General features: G+C 43.6%; 1 protein-coding gene across 6 annotated transcripts in view; it reads right to left on the bottom strand.

The window, feature by feature from the left end:
* Positions 1-16,649, bottom strand: part of SHLD2 (shieldin complex subunit 2) — a 114,245-nt gene that overhangs the window by 65,133 nt on the left and 32,463 nt on the right. Inside the window, exon 4 of one of the 6 annotated variants that reach the window (XM_081158049.1) lies at positions 14,604-14,811. The exons of 4 other annotated variants lie outside the window; for them this stretch is intronic. The gene's annotated coding sequence lies outside the window, so the exon portion shown is untranslated. Of the gene's footprint in view, positions 1-3,422; positions 3,582-14,603; positions 14,812-16,649 lie in introns of those variants that run through there. One more of the 6 variants, XM_081158048.1, reaches the window with a different exon arrangement.

Below are 16,649 nucleotides of genomic sequence, written 5' to 3'. Positions count from 1 at the left end.
AGTAGAATTGCCAAATCACAGGATAGATAAAAATGTCGAATTTCATTAGAAACTGACAAATAGTTCTCCAAAGCAGCTGTCCCACCTTGCACACCCCACTGCAATGTGTGCGCTCCCACCGCACCACATCACGCCCACTTCGCATCGTCGGTCCTCTCAGAGCTGAGCGTCTGTGAGGTGTGAAATGGTATCTCGCCGCGCACTGACTTTGCATGGCCCTGGTAAGGGAGGTTTAGTACCTCTGCAAGTGCTTACTGGCCACCAGTATAGCCTCTCTGGGGAAAAGTCTGTCCATGCTTTTTCCTCACTACATTCGTGGGTTATTCCTCTTTTCCTCTTTTTGCTGTTGGGCTATTGCAGTTCTTCGTATACCCTGGACAGAAGTCGTCTGACAGATAACTGTGCAGGAAATACTGTCTCCCCACTCGATGCTGACCTACTTATCTTCTTAGTGGTATCTTTTAAAGGACAATCATGTTAATTTAGATAAGGTCTAATTTATCACTTTTTTCCTTTTATGTATCTTGTTTCTCTTAGTATCTTATCCAAGAATTCTCTGAATACCCATAAGGATATAAGGTCATAAGGATATCTTGGGGGTTTTTCCCGCTAGAAGCTATGGCAGTTTAAAAACTCTTGGATCACTCACTCTGAGGGAAGCCAGCTGCCCTTGTGGGGGGACTCAAGCAGCCCTAGTAAGAACTGAGCTCTCCTGTCAACAGCCAGTGAAGAGCTGAGGCCTCTGACCAACAGGCACTGGAAGCCACCGTAGAAGGGGATTCGCCAGCCCAGCTGGCCATCAGATGACCGCGCTCCGGCCAACATCCCGACTACAACCTCATGAGAGACTGCACCAGCGTTATCTAGCTCAGTTCCTCCTGAGTTCCTGACACAGGGGAACTGCAATGTAATAAATGTTTGTTGCTTCAAGCCACTAATTATTGAGAATTTGTCATGAAGTGAGAATTAATACAAAAGTTGTATGGTTTTTCCTTTTGCATTTTAAATATATAATCCATTGCACATTTGTTTCTGTGTATGGATTTGAGGTGGTAGATCACAGTTTTCCATCGATACCAAGTTAGAGCAACATGTGTCTTCCTTCTCCCACTAATTTGGCACTTAGGTGGGAAAATGTGAGTCCATTTCTGAACTCTCTATAATATACCATTGATCTACATATATGTCTATCCTTATGCCAATACCCTAACATATCTTGATTACTGTAGCTTTATGAAAAATCCTGATATCAGGAAACAAAAGGCCTCCAACTCTGTTTTTTTCAAAATTATTTTGGCTATTCTTACGTGTTTTGCATTTCAGTAAGTTCACAGAATCAGTTTATCTACTTCTTCAAACAAAGCCTCCTAGGATGCTAATGAAGATTAAACTGAATCTATAAGTCGATTTAGAGAGAATTCCATCTCAACAATACTGAGTCTTCCAATCTATGAATTTGGTATATCACCATTCATCTAAGTCTTTTCTTTTTTAACTTAACATTAGCAACATTTTCTACCTTCCTGTGTTGAGAACATAACCTTAGTTAGATTTATTCACAGGTACTTGGTGTATTTTTTAATACTCAAAAATGATAGTTTTTATTACAGTTTTCAAATTGTTCATTACTTGTATAGAGAACACAAATGATCCTGTGCACTGACTTTGCTAAATTCACTTGGAGAACTGTTGTTCTGTAGATTCCACAGGTTTTCATATCTATACAACCACATCATATGTAAATAACAATTTTACTTCTTTTCCAATGTTTATGCCTATTTCCTCTTTCCTGGCTTATCATACTTTCTACAACCAATACTCCAATGTTGAAGAGAAATGGTAACAGTGAAATATACACTCATATTATTGTTTTAATATCTGTAGGAGCCATAGCCAAGGCTGGCAGTTTTTTTCTAGAAGTGGTCAGAAAGTAACAATCTAGGCTTTGCAGGCCACACAGTCTGTACAAATAGTTACACTGCAGATAGAGCCAAAAAGTAGCCACAAACAATATGTAAAGAAGTGAATTTGGTGAGGCTGCAATAAAGGTTTTGGGTACCAATACCTGAATCCCCTTCAAACTGCGAATCCATGTGTAACAAACTGTCTCCTTTTGATCCTCTTCAGTCATTTTAATACGTAAAAGCCACTCTTAGGTCACGGGCCACACCACAGGTGAGGGACTGGGTCTGACCCACAGGCCAAAGCTTGGTGATCTCTGGTTTAGACCACTGATTTGAAACCTTTCTTCTTTTCTAATATAAGCATTTAATGCAATACGTTTCCCTCCAAACACTCCTTTAACTGCATTATTATTTGTATAATTTCTGCCTTGTACCTTTTTAGCCATTGCTATGGGATTTTTAATTAATATACTTAACACAGTCTGTCTCCAAATAATATTGTACCATTCGACTTAATTTAAAGGCCTTACAACAGCATTCTTCCCTTTTCTCTTCCTATTCTTTGGGCTATTTTTATCATACATTTCACTTATTTATGTCATAAACCACATGATATACTGCAACATTTTTCAATTTTTTTTAATCTTCACCCGAGGATATGTTTTTATTGATTTTGAGAGAAAGAGGAGAGAGAGAGAGAGAAACACTGATGTGAGAGAGAACATAGATTGGTTGCCTCCCATATGTGCGCCAACCAGAGACCGAATTGCAACCTAGGTTAAGTGCTCTGACTGGGAATCGAACCCACAACCTTTCAGTATATAGGACAAAGCTCCAACCAGCTGGGCCATACTGGCCAGGGCTATGCTGCAACTATTTTTGATTTATATAATCAGTAATCCTTTAAAGAGATTAAAAATTAGTTAAATATCTTTACAATATACCCACATAATTGCTATTTCTGGAACTCTATGCATACATTCATCTTTCCTTCTGGTATCGTTTTCCTTTTGCCTGAAGAATTTCTTTCTTTCTATCATCTATCTATCTATCTATCTATCTATCTATCTATCTATCTATCTATCATCTATCATCTATCTATCATCTATCTCCTTCTGGCTTCCTCTAAGCATGTCCTCAGGTGAGGATTTTTAAAAAAGAGAGAGAGGGAGAGAGAGAGAGAGAGAGCACTCTGCCCCCTGGTACAGAAAGAACAAGGGCAGCTCAATAGGGTCCTCTGTTAAAGACTTCAGATAGGAGTGGTTTCCCCAGGGAATGAGTCAATACCTCTGAAACTACAAACCAGCTGGGTTAGACAGGGCCACAAGCAGCAAGGCTGTCTGCCCCCAGGCTGCATTAATCTCATTCCAGCGCACAGGGACATTTGGGAGGCTGCCCACTCTAAAATTATTGATGATGGCCAAGGGGCCATCATGGTGGATCTCAAGTGTTGACCTGAAGGGGTTGGTTTTCTCCAGCCAAGCTAGCCAAGCCTAGTGGCTGGTTCTCCACACTCACCAGTCCGTCATACAGTTCTAAAAGTTGCCACTGCAGCTTCTGTAGTCCCCACGGTACTGCCTTTCCTGCTGATCCAGCATCTCAGTCTCTACCTGGGTTGCCTCCAGAGCCACAGCTGCTCTTTCTCGGTTCTTCTCCACCTTCTCCAGCTCCTGGACCAGCCGCGCTTCCTCCAACTCCACATCCTTCAACTCCTCCTGAAGTGTCTCCCTCTTGTCCTCACTTATTCTCTCCCTGGCCTCCAAACCTGGTCTCTTTTGTCTTTAGCTCATGAAACTTATTTTAGCATTTCTTGGCAGTCCAAGTCTGTTAGAAACAAATTCTTTCACTTTTTAATCTGTTTAAAAATATCTTTGCCCAGTCAGTGTGGCTCAGCGGTTGATCAGGGTCTGGGATGTGAGCCCAGGTAGGATTCCAGAGATGTGCCTGTGCTTCTTCACAGCTAAACCACCAGTTTTCAAAACTGTGGGAGTACTTTGCATGTACACGGGAACTGAATCATTAAGTAAACAGATGGCAAATGGTGTGAGCCAGCTTTCTCACTATTGGAACAGGAGTTTACAGATAAGCAAGGGGAATGATGGATTAGAGTTGGATACCTCAGCAAGAACTCACATTTAGCATAATATAGACATAGAAATATTTAAAGGTATGTGCATATACTAATCTGCGAATATACACATGTATTTCCGGACTCTGTCAGCTGAGAGGACCTACAACCAACAACACACCAGTAGCATCAAGCACATCTAGCACCTAGATCTTGGTTTCTCTATTCTCTAATAAAAGGAACCAAGGCTCCTTGGAGAAATAGCCAATGAGGGCAGGAGATACACAAAATAGAGCATCAGCTAGTGCCAAAAAGTAAGAAAGTGCATCTTTCTCTCTCTCTTTCTGTCTCTCTCTCTCTCTCTCTCACACACACACACACACACACACACTGATGGGGGTAATGTCAAAGAGACATAGGAGCCAACTGAAAGAACCAAATTTGAACAATTTCACCAACAAAATAAAGTAATAATTGCATTATAACCCCAAATATGATTGAATAAATAAATACATGAGGGAGAAGAGACAAACCTCCTGCACAGAATTCCAAATAATTTATGTAGCTAGTCCATCAAGGAGGGGGAGCATAACTACCCATAGAGATTCTTTCCAAAGAGTAAGTATGGAAAGAAAGAATGAAAGAGTAACTTTACAGTTGAGAAACTTGACAAACACTACCCTGACCTGGTGATCAAGGTCAACATCAACACTGATAAGTCATGTTGACAATCTACCCTTAATACAATGTACTGAAAATGGCACTGTGATCTTTCTTTGAAAAACCCAAAATCCCAGTCTAATCATGAGAAAAACATGAGACAAATACCAATAGAGGGACATTCCATAAAATGCCTGAACAATACTCCTCAAAACTGTCAAAGTCATCAAATACAAGGGAAGTACGAGAAACTCAGCCAAGAAGAGCTTAAGGACACATGACAGCTACATGTAGTGTGGAACCCTGGATGGGATCCTGAACAGAAAAAGAACATTAGGTAAAAACAAAGGACAGGGCATCAAGTATGGACTTCAGCTAAAAATAATATATCAATATTAGTTCAACACTTGTAACAAATGTACCATACTAATGTAGGTTTTAATAATAGGGGAAACTGGGTGTGGCGCATCTGTACTATCCTTGCCATTTTTCTCTAAAGATAAAACTACTCTTAAAAATTAAGTTTACTTTAAAAAAAAAACAAAAAAAACAAGACGACGACAACAACTGGGGGCTCTCTTGGTGCTGTAAGCATGACTGCCAGGCTTTTCATTTGCTAGAGAATTCTCTTTGCCCTCCAGTCCCACACCTTGCTGTCTGCAGCTCTGGTATCTTTCCTCCTCCCCAGCCTTCCTTCTGGAGGGCAGCTTCCATGCATGACGTGGAGGACGGGAATGAAAGGGAGGAGTATCTCTCACCTCTCCTGGCCCGTCCTCAGTCCTTGGTGACTGAAAGCACAGAACGCCAGAATGCGGGGTGGGGGCCATCTCCAGCTCTTTCCTGGCCTTCAGCCTTCCATAAATAAAAGCTTCCAGTGCCTCTGGCAGGTCATTCAGCTCTCCTGCTCTATTCCTTCACCCTTCCTGAACCCCTTCTTCTAAGGGTGGCTGCCATGCATTTGGGGAAGTTCCATGTGCCTCAGGTAGGATCTCTGTCAGCTCTACTTCCCTAGCCCTTACTCCCCAGGTAGGATCTCTGTCAGCTCTACTTCCCTAGCCCTTACTCCCCTCTCCCCCCACCGGGGGGACATTTAGTGAAGACCTATGGTAAGAGCTGGGGGGCTGACTACAGACTTGCCTTTTGGTAGAAAGGGAACAGGGACTATTCAGGATTTTACCCAGTCAGACCAGCCCAAGTATGGCCATTACAAGAATGTTGAAAGTTTGGCAGGTTCTTTCCCCATCTATAGTTGATGCCTCTTCCACAGCAGCCACAGCAGCCATGGGTTTCTTCTCAGCTATGAAGTTTCATTACTTTCTTCAGTTTAGTTCATTTAGGTTTTCTTATGCACTCAACTCTTTGAGGAGTTTTTAAAAATGACTCTTATTTGGTTTCTATTGGTTTGCAGGGTGAGAATGACACTATCTTATAACTTTGTACCTCTGAAGAAGCAGAATTCTTTCCCCAGAATTTTCTCTTTTAATTCTCACCCGAGGACATGCTTAGAGAGAGGGAGAGGGAAAGAGAAACATTGATCAGTTGCCTTCCATACATGCCCCAAACAGGGATCTAGGATTTATGCCCTGTCAGCTCTACTGCGACTTGCAACTTGGGAGAATGGAAAGTAAGGATATAGGTACCTGGGACTAAGTTGAGGAGCAAAGACTTTGGGGCCCCCACCCCCCTTTTTTTGTTAATATATAATTACTGATTTCATAATTACTGATTTTATAATTACCCTGAAAGGACACACCTGGAAAGCTAGGTTATGCCCTGACCGGGAATCAAACCAGCAACTTTTTGGTGCACAGTGCTCAACCAACTGAACCACTCTGGCAGGGCTCTTTCCCCAGATTTTTGATGGTTCAATCTCCCAGTACATTAACGTATCTGCTCAAAAATCACCTCTTTAAAGATGTATTCACTGATCACATCATCTAAAAAGTCTCCTTTTTGTCTGTTCCATATATCCATGCCTCTAGTTCTATTTTGTTCGTCAGTTTGTTTTGTTCATTAGATTCCACATATAAGTGAAATCATGTGGTACCTGTCTTTTTCCGACTGGTTTATTTCACTCAGCATAATAATCTTCAGGTCCATCCATGCTGTCGCAAAAGCTGTATTTCAGCTCCAGGCCCAGAAAAGCAGCAACGCCAAGCAGGCTGCCGCCCCACCACAGCTGATATCAGGACCAACTATGATGACTAATGAACCCCTGCCCTGGCACTGAACAATTAGTGGAGACCACAACCCTGAAAGGACACACCTGGAAAGCTGATGAAGATTCTATTGAGACAGTCCCCTGGGACCTCCCCTAAAATTCCCAACCTTCGAGGTCCTTAGGAGGACCTAGTGCAGGTATATCTGTGATGCGCCCTTGCTTTCCCCACCCTCTTCTTTCCCCAGTACAAGCTCTCTCTCAAGACATGCTGAAGTCTTTGCTCCTCAACTTAGTCCCAGCTACCTATACCCTTACTTTCATTCTCCCAAGTTGCAAGGGCCCCCACCCCCTTCTTTTTTTGTTAATATGTAATTACTGATTTCAGATAGAGGAAGGGGGAGGGGGAGAGAGAGAGATAGAAACATCAATGATAAGTCATTGATTGGCTGCCTCCTGCATACCCCCTGCTGAGGATCAAGCCCACAACCTTGGCATGCGCGCTGACCGGGAATCGAACAGTGATCTCCTGGATCCTAGGTCGATGCTCAACCACTGAGCCACACACAGCCGGGTGGGCCACCCTTTTTTTTTCCTTCTGTAACTTGTTTCCTAAGTCCACACAGCCCAGCTGGCTCAGTTTTTCCATGGTTCACTTCTTCTACCTTTGTGACTTTCTAAATATATATAAGTGTTCAAGGGGGGGAAAAACCTAGAGGGGAAAAAAATATTTGCAAAATATATCTGAAAATTATCTAGTATTCAGAATATATAAAGATCTCTTATAACTCAACAACAAAAGGGCAACCCAAATTAAAATGGGCAAAGCAGGTGAGATTAAAGATGGTGGAAGGCTGAGTGGAAGCTACACTGACACTTTCCAGGAACCAAACTGGAATTACAACTGAAATACAGAAAAACCATCCTGAATAATTAACTGCAACTGAAGACGAGCTAGAGAGCACCCTCATAACCAAGGAGGAAAAGTGGAGACCACATAGAGGCTGGTAGGAAGTGCGAAAGCACAAGAGGGCTGGCTGGGCTCCCACAGGCAGCAGCTGAAGGTCCAGAGGGATACTGCAGCTGTGGGGGATTCCCACTGAGGACTCTGGGGCCTAAACCCCAGGCTGGGTTTCCTCGCCAAAAACACCAGAACTGAGAAAGTTGCCCACATAACATCTGGCTGTGAAAAGCAGCAGGGTTTCCGTCTGCCAGGGAGCGACAGCTGGAAATGCAGGCACCCTCTTAAAGGGGAAATGCACAGTTTCGTGTGCAGCCACTCACCTTGGGCTCCAGCAGAGGGAGGGCAGACTAGAGTAGAGCTGTGCAAGGAAAATCTAGGCTTGTGGGCTCTGGAGATAGAACTAAGAGGGCACCCCTTTGGGTTCCTGTGCCAAGTCATTCCCCCATATTGCAGAGGCACACATTTGCCTTCCAAACAGCTTTTGCCTGAGGGGGAAGAAATTGCCTGACCTGCTGGAAAACCTCTCATCCTACCCTATGGAGTTTCTACAGCCTGAGGATCATTAAGAGAATGAGATTAACCAGTCTGCAGACAGAGGCAGACTTCAGAGTGCTCTTTGAGTCTTTGCCTGATCTGCTTCTGGACCTGCACCTTGAAAGAGCAGACTTTGGTGTGGGTCTTGGTCCCGTAGAAATGCACCCAGCCCCAACAGAGGGGACCTCAGGCCATGGGTTGTTGATAGCTCCAAACAGGGTACTCAAGGCCAGTCACAAACAGTGTCTGACACTGGCCTTCACCAGAGACTGTGCAAAAAGACTGAGTGCCCTAGCAGGCCGACCTCATACATAGAAACAAACCCAAATAAGCAGCCAAAATTGGAGAGACAAAAAAAACAAGTCCAAAATGAAAGAACAAGAGAAGTCTCCAGAAAAGAGCTAAATGAAATGGAGATAAGGAATCTATTAGATATAGAGTTCAGAATACTGATTGTAAGGATGCTCAATAGCATGAAAAAAGAGATGGAAACTAGGAAGGAAATTAAGAATGACATAGCAGAAGTAAAGAATACACTGGAAGAATAAACAGCAGATTAGAGGAAATTGAGAATCAGATCAGTAAATTAGAAGATACAGTAGAAAAAAATCACTCAATCAGAGATCCAAAGAGGAAAAAAAAAAAACAAAACGAAAAAACAGGACAGTCTAAGGGAGCTGTGGGACAACATGAAATGTAACAATATTCCCATCATAGGAGTGCCAGGGGCGGTCGAAAGTAAGCAAGGGTTAGAGAACCTGTTTGAAGAAATAATGGCAGAAAACTTCCCTAATCTGGTCAAGGAAAAACTCACACAAGTTCAGGATGCACAGAAAGTTCGAAGCAAGAAGAACCCAAAGAGGCCCATGCCCAGACACATCATAATTAAAATGTCAAAAATTCAAGACAAAGAGAGAATCTTAAAGGCAGCAAGAGAAAAGCAATCTGTTACCTACAAAGGAGCTCTCATAAGGCTGTCAGCTGACTTCTCAACAGAAACTCTATAGGCCAGAAGGGAATGCCATAAAGTATTCAAGGTAATGCAAAACAAGAATATGAAACCAAGACTACTCTATCCAGCAAGGATATCATTCAAAATAGATTCCCAGACAAAAAAAAGGCTAAAGGAGTTTATCACCACTAACCAGCATTGCAGGAAATGTTAAAGGGACTGCTGTAATAATAAGAAATAGAGGAACATAGGCATAAAGAATTAAAATGGTGCTCAGCCGGGCATGGCTCAGCAGTTGAGTGTCGACCTGGGATCCAGGCGATCAGGGTTCGATTCCCAGTCAGGGCACATGCCCGGTTGTGGGCTTGATCAATGACTCTCTCATCATTGATGTTTCTGTCTCTCTCTCTCCCTCTCCTTTCCTCTCTCTGAAATCAATAAAGATATATTAAAAAAAAAAAGAATTAAAATGGTAATAAATGAGGACCTATCAATAACAATCTTAAGAACTTTAAGGGAGAGATCAACAGAAATAAAGTCATAGTCATGGACTTTAACACCCCTCTCACTTCACCGGATAGATCTTCCAGACAAAAAGTCAACACAGAAACAGTGACCAAATGGCACACTAGAACAGATGAATTTAATTGATACTTACAGAACATGTCACCCCAAAGCTGAAGAATATACATTCCTCTCAAGTGCACATCGGTCATTCTCAAAGACAGACCACATGTTAGGACCCAAAACCGTCTCTACAAGTTCAAGACGACTGAAATCATATCAAGCATCTCAGATCACAAGGGCATGAAATTAGAAATCAATTACAGTAAAAACACTCAAAAACATCAAACACATGGAGGCTAAATAGCATGTTATTAAAGAATGAATGGGTTACCAATAAGATCAAGAAAGAAATCATAAACTTCCTGGAAACAAAAAATGAGCACACAACAACCCAAAATCTATGGGACACAGTGAAAGCAGTTCATAGCACTGCAGCCTATCTGAAAAAGTAATAAAAATTTTTAGTCAACTACCTAACCCTACAACTTAAAGAATTAGAAAGCTCCCCTGTGAAGCTTTCTGGACCAGGGCTTTTGTTTGCTGGGACTATTTTTATTACTGCTTTGATTTCATCAGTTGTTATTGGCCTATTCAGGTTTTCTGATTCTTCCTGATTCAGTTTTACATGATCTCACTCATATGTGGAATCTAATTTAAAAAACAGACTGAGGAAAAAATAGATCCAGAAACACAGAAGCATGGAACAGATTGATGAATCACAGTGGGAGGTGGGAGTGGGGGAGTGGGTGGGGAGAGATTAATCAAAGAACTTATAAGTGTATATGCATAACCCATGGACATAGACAATAGTGAAGGGAGGCAGGGTGGAGGGGATAAATGAGGGGGATATCTTTAATATTTTCAACAATAAAGATAAGTTAAAATAAAATAATTTTTTAAAAAAGAATAAAGGAAGTTCGCAAAATGCCATTCCTTTTAAAATCACTGTTTTTCTTAATTTTCAAGAGAAAAAGGAAAGCATAAAGCAAGAACCCATGGATAAAGCAGAACCCATGGATACTGTAAAAAAAAAAAAAAAAAATTAAATAAATAAAAAGATAGATAAAAATGGGAAAAGCAGCCCTAGCTGATTTTTCTCAGTGGTTAGAGTGTCACCCTGCAGTATGAAGGATCCCTGGTTTGATTCCTGCCAAGGGCACATACCTCAGTTGCAGGCTCGATCCCCAGACCCTGGCAGGGCGTGTGTAGGAGGCAACCAATCAACACTGATGTTTCTCTCTCTCTCTCTCTCTCTCTCCCTACTCTCTCTGAAAAATAAAAATAATAAAAATAATTTTTTTTAAAATGGCAAAGCAGTTGACATTTCTCCAAAAGAGATATTCAAATGGCCAACAAGAAAAGATGCTCAATGTCATTAGTTACTAGGGAAATGTGATTGAAAACCACAATGAGATACCAGTTTATACCTATTAGAATGGCTATAATAACAAGTTTTTAAAGGAAAATAACACATGTTGGCATGGATGTGGGGATGCTGAAACTCTTCAGTATTGCTGGCAGAAACGTAACATGGTGCAGCTGCTGTGGAGAGAAAGTTAACAGTTCCTGAATAAGTTAAGCATAGAATTACCACAGCAATTTCACTCCTAGGAATATACCCCAAAAGAACTGAAAACAAGATTCTCTGGAGGAGGGGGATGGAATAAGATGGTGGTGTAGGTAACCGCGATACCCGCCTCCCCCCCAACCACATCAAAATTACAACTAAAATAAACAACAATCATCACTCAGAACCTCCTGAAATCTAGCTGGAGAAAAGTCCTACAAACAGGGAAATGAAAAAGCATTGAGACTGGTTGGAGGGGTAGAGATGCGGGTAGATCTGGGGTGAACTGTGGAGAGTTAGCCTCAGTCCCACACCCAGGTGCCACGGTTTAACCCAGGAGGGATATCTCAGCGGTGGAGGTTTCCCAGAGCAGTGAGGGGGTCCCAGCCCCACAGCAGGCCCCCGAGCCCAGGGTTCCAGGGCTGGGAAGAGAAGTCACAACTTCGGGCTGTGAAAACCAGTAGAGAGTGTGGCTGAGGGACTCAGAGGCTGTGGGAGTCCCAGGCAGTTCCTCTTAAAGGGCCTGTGTGCAGACATACACGGACTCAATCCTTCTGAGCTCCAGCACTGGGCAGCAGCTGGGAAGGAACCTGGGACATTCGTCGAGGAACTAACTTGCCTAGAAATAAGGATAGAGCTGGAGGGGCAGCTCTCTCACAGACAGGAGACGTGGCACAGGCCATTGCTCCATTGACAAGTTCTCCCCCCACAGAGCCAGCAGGCAGGCGCCATATTTGAATCTCCAGGAATGTGATTCACACCTTTAGCCCCACCCTACTTGCAAGCTCATCAAAGCCATTTCCAGTGGCTTTTCTATGCAAGTGGCCTCTCTAGCCTCATGCTTAGGACTTCCCTAAAATCTCTTAAACAAGCAGCAACTGGTCTCAGTGTGTCCCATACCTCTCAATAAGGGGCCCCAGGCCTGGCAGTAGGGGCAGCCTGCACTGGTTCATAGCTGGGTCTCTCCTGGATACCTCCAAGCCCAGTACAAGTAGCAGCCATCTATGGCTTGCTGTATAGTCATGCTGGGTGGCCCTGGGCAGGGCACAGGCAGAGGCTGACTTTGCACCTTCTGGGATGACCTAGAGTCAGTGCACCTGGTGGTCAGCTTCGACCATGCTGGATTACAACCCTACCACATCCATAAATGACACACTCAAGGCGTGGACTCGATGAACACCAAAGCTCCACTGAAGTAAATCCAGTGACACCAACAGCAACCAAGGCTCAACTATACCAAGACAGTGCACACAGCCCACTCAGGGGAGCACCTAAAAGGCCCAGCTCAGGTGACTGGGGAGGCAGAGCCACTGAACACCACAGGACACCTATTACACAAAGCCACTCTACCAATTCCAGGAGACATAGCAGCTCTACCTAATACATAGAAACAAACACCTAAAAGAAGACAAAATGTGGAGGCAAAGGAACACGTCACAAAGGAAAGAACTGAAGAAATCTCAAGAAAAAGAACTAAATGAAATGGAGCCAAGCAAGCTATTAGATACAGAGTTCAGAATAATGGTTATAAGGATGCTCAAGGATCTTAGTAAGACTATTAAGGAAACTAGTGAGATCACCAATGACATAATAAAGTACCAATCAGAAAATAAAGGCTACACGAACTGAAATGAATAATTTACAGGGAATCAACAGTAGAGGAGAGGACGCTGAGAATCACATCAGCAATTTGGAATATGAGGAAACAAAAAACACGCAACCAGAAGAGCAAAACGAAAAAAGATCCAGAAATATGAAGATAGTGTAAGGAGTCTCTGGGACAACTTCTAGCGTCCCAACATTCACATTATGGGTATGCCAGAAGGAGAAGAAAGAGAGCAAGAAATTGAAAACCTATTTGAAAAAATAATGACAGAAAACTTCCCCTACCTGGGGGAAGAAAGAGACTTACAAGTCCAGGAAGCACAGAAAGTGCCAAACAAGAGGAACCCAAAGAGGCCCACATCAAGACAAATCATAATTCAAATGCCAAAGTTTAAAGACAAAGAGAGAATTTTAAAAGCAGCAAAAGAAAAGTAGTTACTTACCTATAAAGGGGGTCCCATAAGATTATGAGCTGATTTCTCAACAGAAACTTTGCAGGTCAGAAGGGAGTGGCAAGAAATATTCAAACTGATGAAAAGCAAGAACCTACAACCAAGATTACTGTACCCAGCAAAGCTATCATTTAGAACTGAAGGTCAGATAAAGAGTTTCCCAGACAAGAAAAGCTAAAGGAGTTCATCACCCCAAACCAGTATTACATGAAGTGTTGAAGGGTCTTTAAGAAGAAGCTAGTGAATAAAAGAATCTGACAAACAAAACAGACCCAGAGACACTGAAGCATGCAACACACGGTCATATCTCAGAGGGAAGAGGGAAGAGGGAAGAGGGGTGGTATGTGGGAAGAAACTAACCAAAAAGTTACAGGATATGGATATATGCATAACCTATGGACACAGACAATAATAGGGTGAAGGCCTGAGGGGGTGGGTGGAAGGTGGAGGGGGTCAATGGAAGAGAAAATGGGATACCTGTAATACTTTCAACAATGAAGATAAATTTAAAAAAAAAAAAAGATTTTTCGGAGCATTTGAGATATTTTCCCTTGGCATATGTCATCACTTTGACTCAAACTGTTATAAATTTTTTTTAAAATAACTGAAACAAATATTCAAACAAAAATTTGTACACAAATGTTAACACCAACACTATTCACAATAGCTAAAAAGTGGAAATAACCAAAAGTCCATAAACTTGTAACTGAATAAACAAAATGTAGTATTATCCAAACAATGGAAATTAGTCATAAAACAAAGATTTGTGCAACACCGCAGATGAACTTTAAGTGAAAATATGTGACTCAAAGACCACATATTGTATGATTCTATTAGATAAAATATCCAGAATAGGCAAATCCACAGAGACAGAAAGCAGATCAGTAGCTACCAGGGACTGGGGAAAAGAAGGAATAGGAAATGACTGCTTAATGGATATGGGCTTTCTTTATGGAGTGGTGATAAAGTTCTGAAACTAGATAGTGGTGATGGCTGTGCAACATTGTAAATGTACTTAATGATACTGAATTATGCACTTTAAAATGGTTAATAAGGACACAGGGAAGATGGCAGCAATGTGAGAAGCAGCAGAGCATCCCCGCTCCCAGCCACAAACTTGATTTACTCCTAAAATCCTACATAGCCAGCTTGAAAAAAACAGAGAAACATACCTGAGTGGATGGTGTGCAAGTGGGGAGCACTGAAGAAACATCACGGAGTCCCGTGGGGGGGGGCGTAGGAAGGGGGAGTCCCCCTGAAGCCTGTGCTGGGCTCCGAGCCTGGAGGCTTGGAGGCTGCGGAGTTCCCTCCCCTCGGGAGTGCGGACGGCATCCAAAAGCAGGGATCCCACACCCGGACCGACGAGAGGGGAAGGAGCGCCTGTGCACAGAGCAGAGGGACCCAGGGGAGCGGTGAGTCCGGGAGGAGAAGGCGCCTTCCTAGGAAACAAAGCCTCTAATGGCGGACCGCGCCTTCCTAGCAAAACAAAGCCTCTAGTGGCGGCTGTGACCAGCGCCTGGTGCTCGGGGTGCCGACCATAGGGAAGGCTGTCCCAAGGTCTGTGGCACCCAAGTGGTAAGGGAACAGATGACTGCGCTGAGCAGCCGTACACGGGGACCCTCTGCCTCCCTGTGGAGCATTGTGTTGAGCCCCAGAAAGCACTGAATGGGCATGAGGGAGGGAAGGAGCCCTCCTAACCTGAGCTCCCGGTGCCCAGAGGCTGGGATCTGTGACCAGCCCTGAGGGGCGCCATGGTGGCGCGTGGAGCCGCCCCAGCCTTGCTGAGACCAGCAGTGCGGGGAACTGCGTGGAGCTGGCATTGGGTCCCCTCCTGCTGGGTGCCTTGGAGCGAGGGCGGCGTGACACTGCAGGGCGGACTGTCTGCCTGTGTGTTGCTTTGTGCCTTTGCCAGTTTGATCACGGAACTGGTTCCCACCTTCCCAGCCTGCACTGGGGGACAGACCAGCAGACGCTGGGATTGGGGTCTGCACAGTAGATGGTCTGAGGGGCGGGCCAGGGGTGGCCTGGTGCGACCAGCCAACCAGAGCTGAGCAGGAAGGGGAGGAGCCCGCCGGCCTCTCCTGCTTGAGGGGGGAACCACACCCATCAGGAAAGGGGAGGGTCCCGCTCACTGAAGCCCCAGACACCCCCAAGGGAAAGCAGCTCACAGGAGGACATTACAAGAATAAGACTCTCAGGGTCTGTTGTTTGGGAACTGGAGGAAACGCTGAAAACCCCTGCTGGGGGCTGGGCAGGCAAAGGGCTCACCAGAATGTTTTTTAATTGAACCCACTGAGCCCAGGCTGCTGAAACGGCCCAGGCAGAAAAGGCAACAGGCTGAAATCAATCTGAGCCTGCAGCAGGCCAGAGCCTGGGGAACTAGAATCAGAGAACAAGATAGGGGCTGAGGAGCTGGCTGTGGAGCAAAGACTAACTCCCGCAGAGTGAGCGCCTGACAGCGACACTTCTAAGGGGAGTGATACCCTGAGCTACACTAGCCACCCTGCACCCTAAATACTCTACAAAAGACTCTGGAGCAAGACCAGGCAACTACAACGTTGCAAAATTGCTGACAAGAGGAGGTGGTCCACAGAGAGCCTCAGACCAACCATCTACCTAAGGACACCAGAGCCAAACCCAGACGGCTCCTCACACTGGGTGATACACAAGCACCTTCCAGGAGAACGGAAATCAGCCCACAAAACAGTGACCCTCAGACAACATAAGTTGCCCAGAAAAAACTCACCTGATTGAGCACCTTTTTTTCTCCTGTTTTTTTGTTGTGTTTAGTTTGAGTTTTTTTAGTTTTTGGGTTTTTTTGTTTGCTTTTTGTTTGTGGGTTTGTTTATTTTTTCTCTTTTTTCCTTAGGAAGAAGAGAAAGAGGAGAATATTTGTTTTTTCCTTTTTTTAAATTTTATAATAATTTCTTTTAATTTTTTTGTTAAACACTTTTTTAACTAAATTTTTTTCGCTTTTTTATAAAATAATTTTGTCTTGCTTAGGTTATTTTTAGTTTTGTTTTGGTTATTTGCTTTGTTTTGTTCTATTCTTGCTTCTAATATCAAGACTTGCTTGATATCCCTGCTTAACGACTGGGACTTTATCATTATAACCACGTTTACTGCTTTCCTCTATAGTTTCCCCCAAATCTCTTACCAGACTCCCTCCCTGCCTGGGCTTTATCTCTCTCTCTCCTCTCAATCCATTGGCATAACTT

This window comes from Miniopterus schreibersii (assembly GCF_964146895.1).
Source record: "Miniopterus schreibersii genome assembly, chromosome: 14".
NCBI classification, from domain to species: Eukaryota; Metazoa; Chordata; class Mammalia; order Chiroptera; family Miniopteridae; genus Miniopterus; species Miniopterus schreibersii.
Note: the sequence above shows the minus strand (reverse complement) of the source record. Positions and strands in the feature narration are given on the sequence as shown.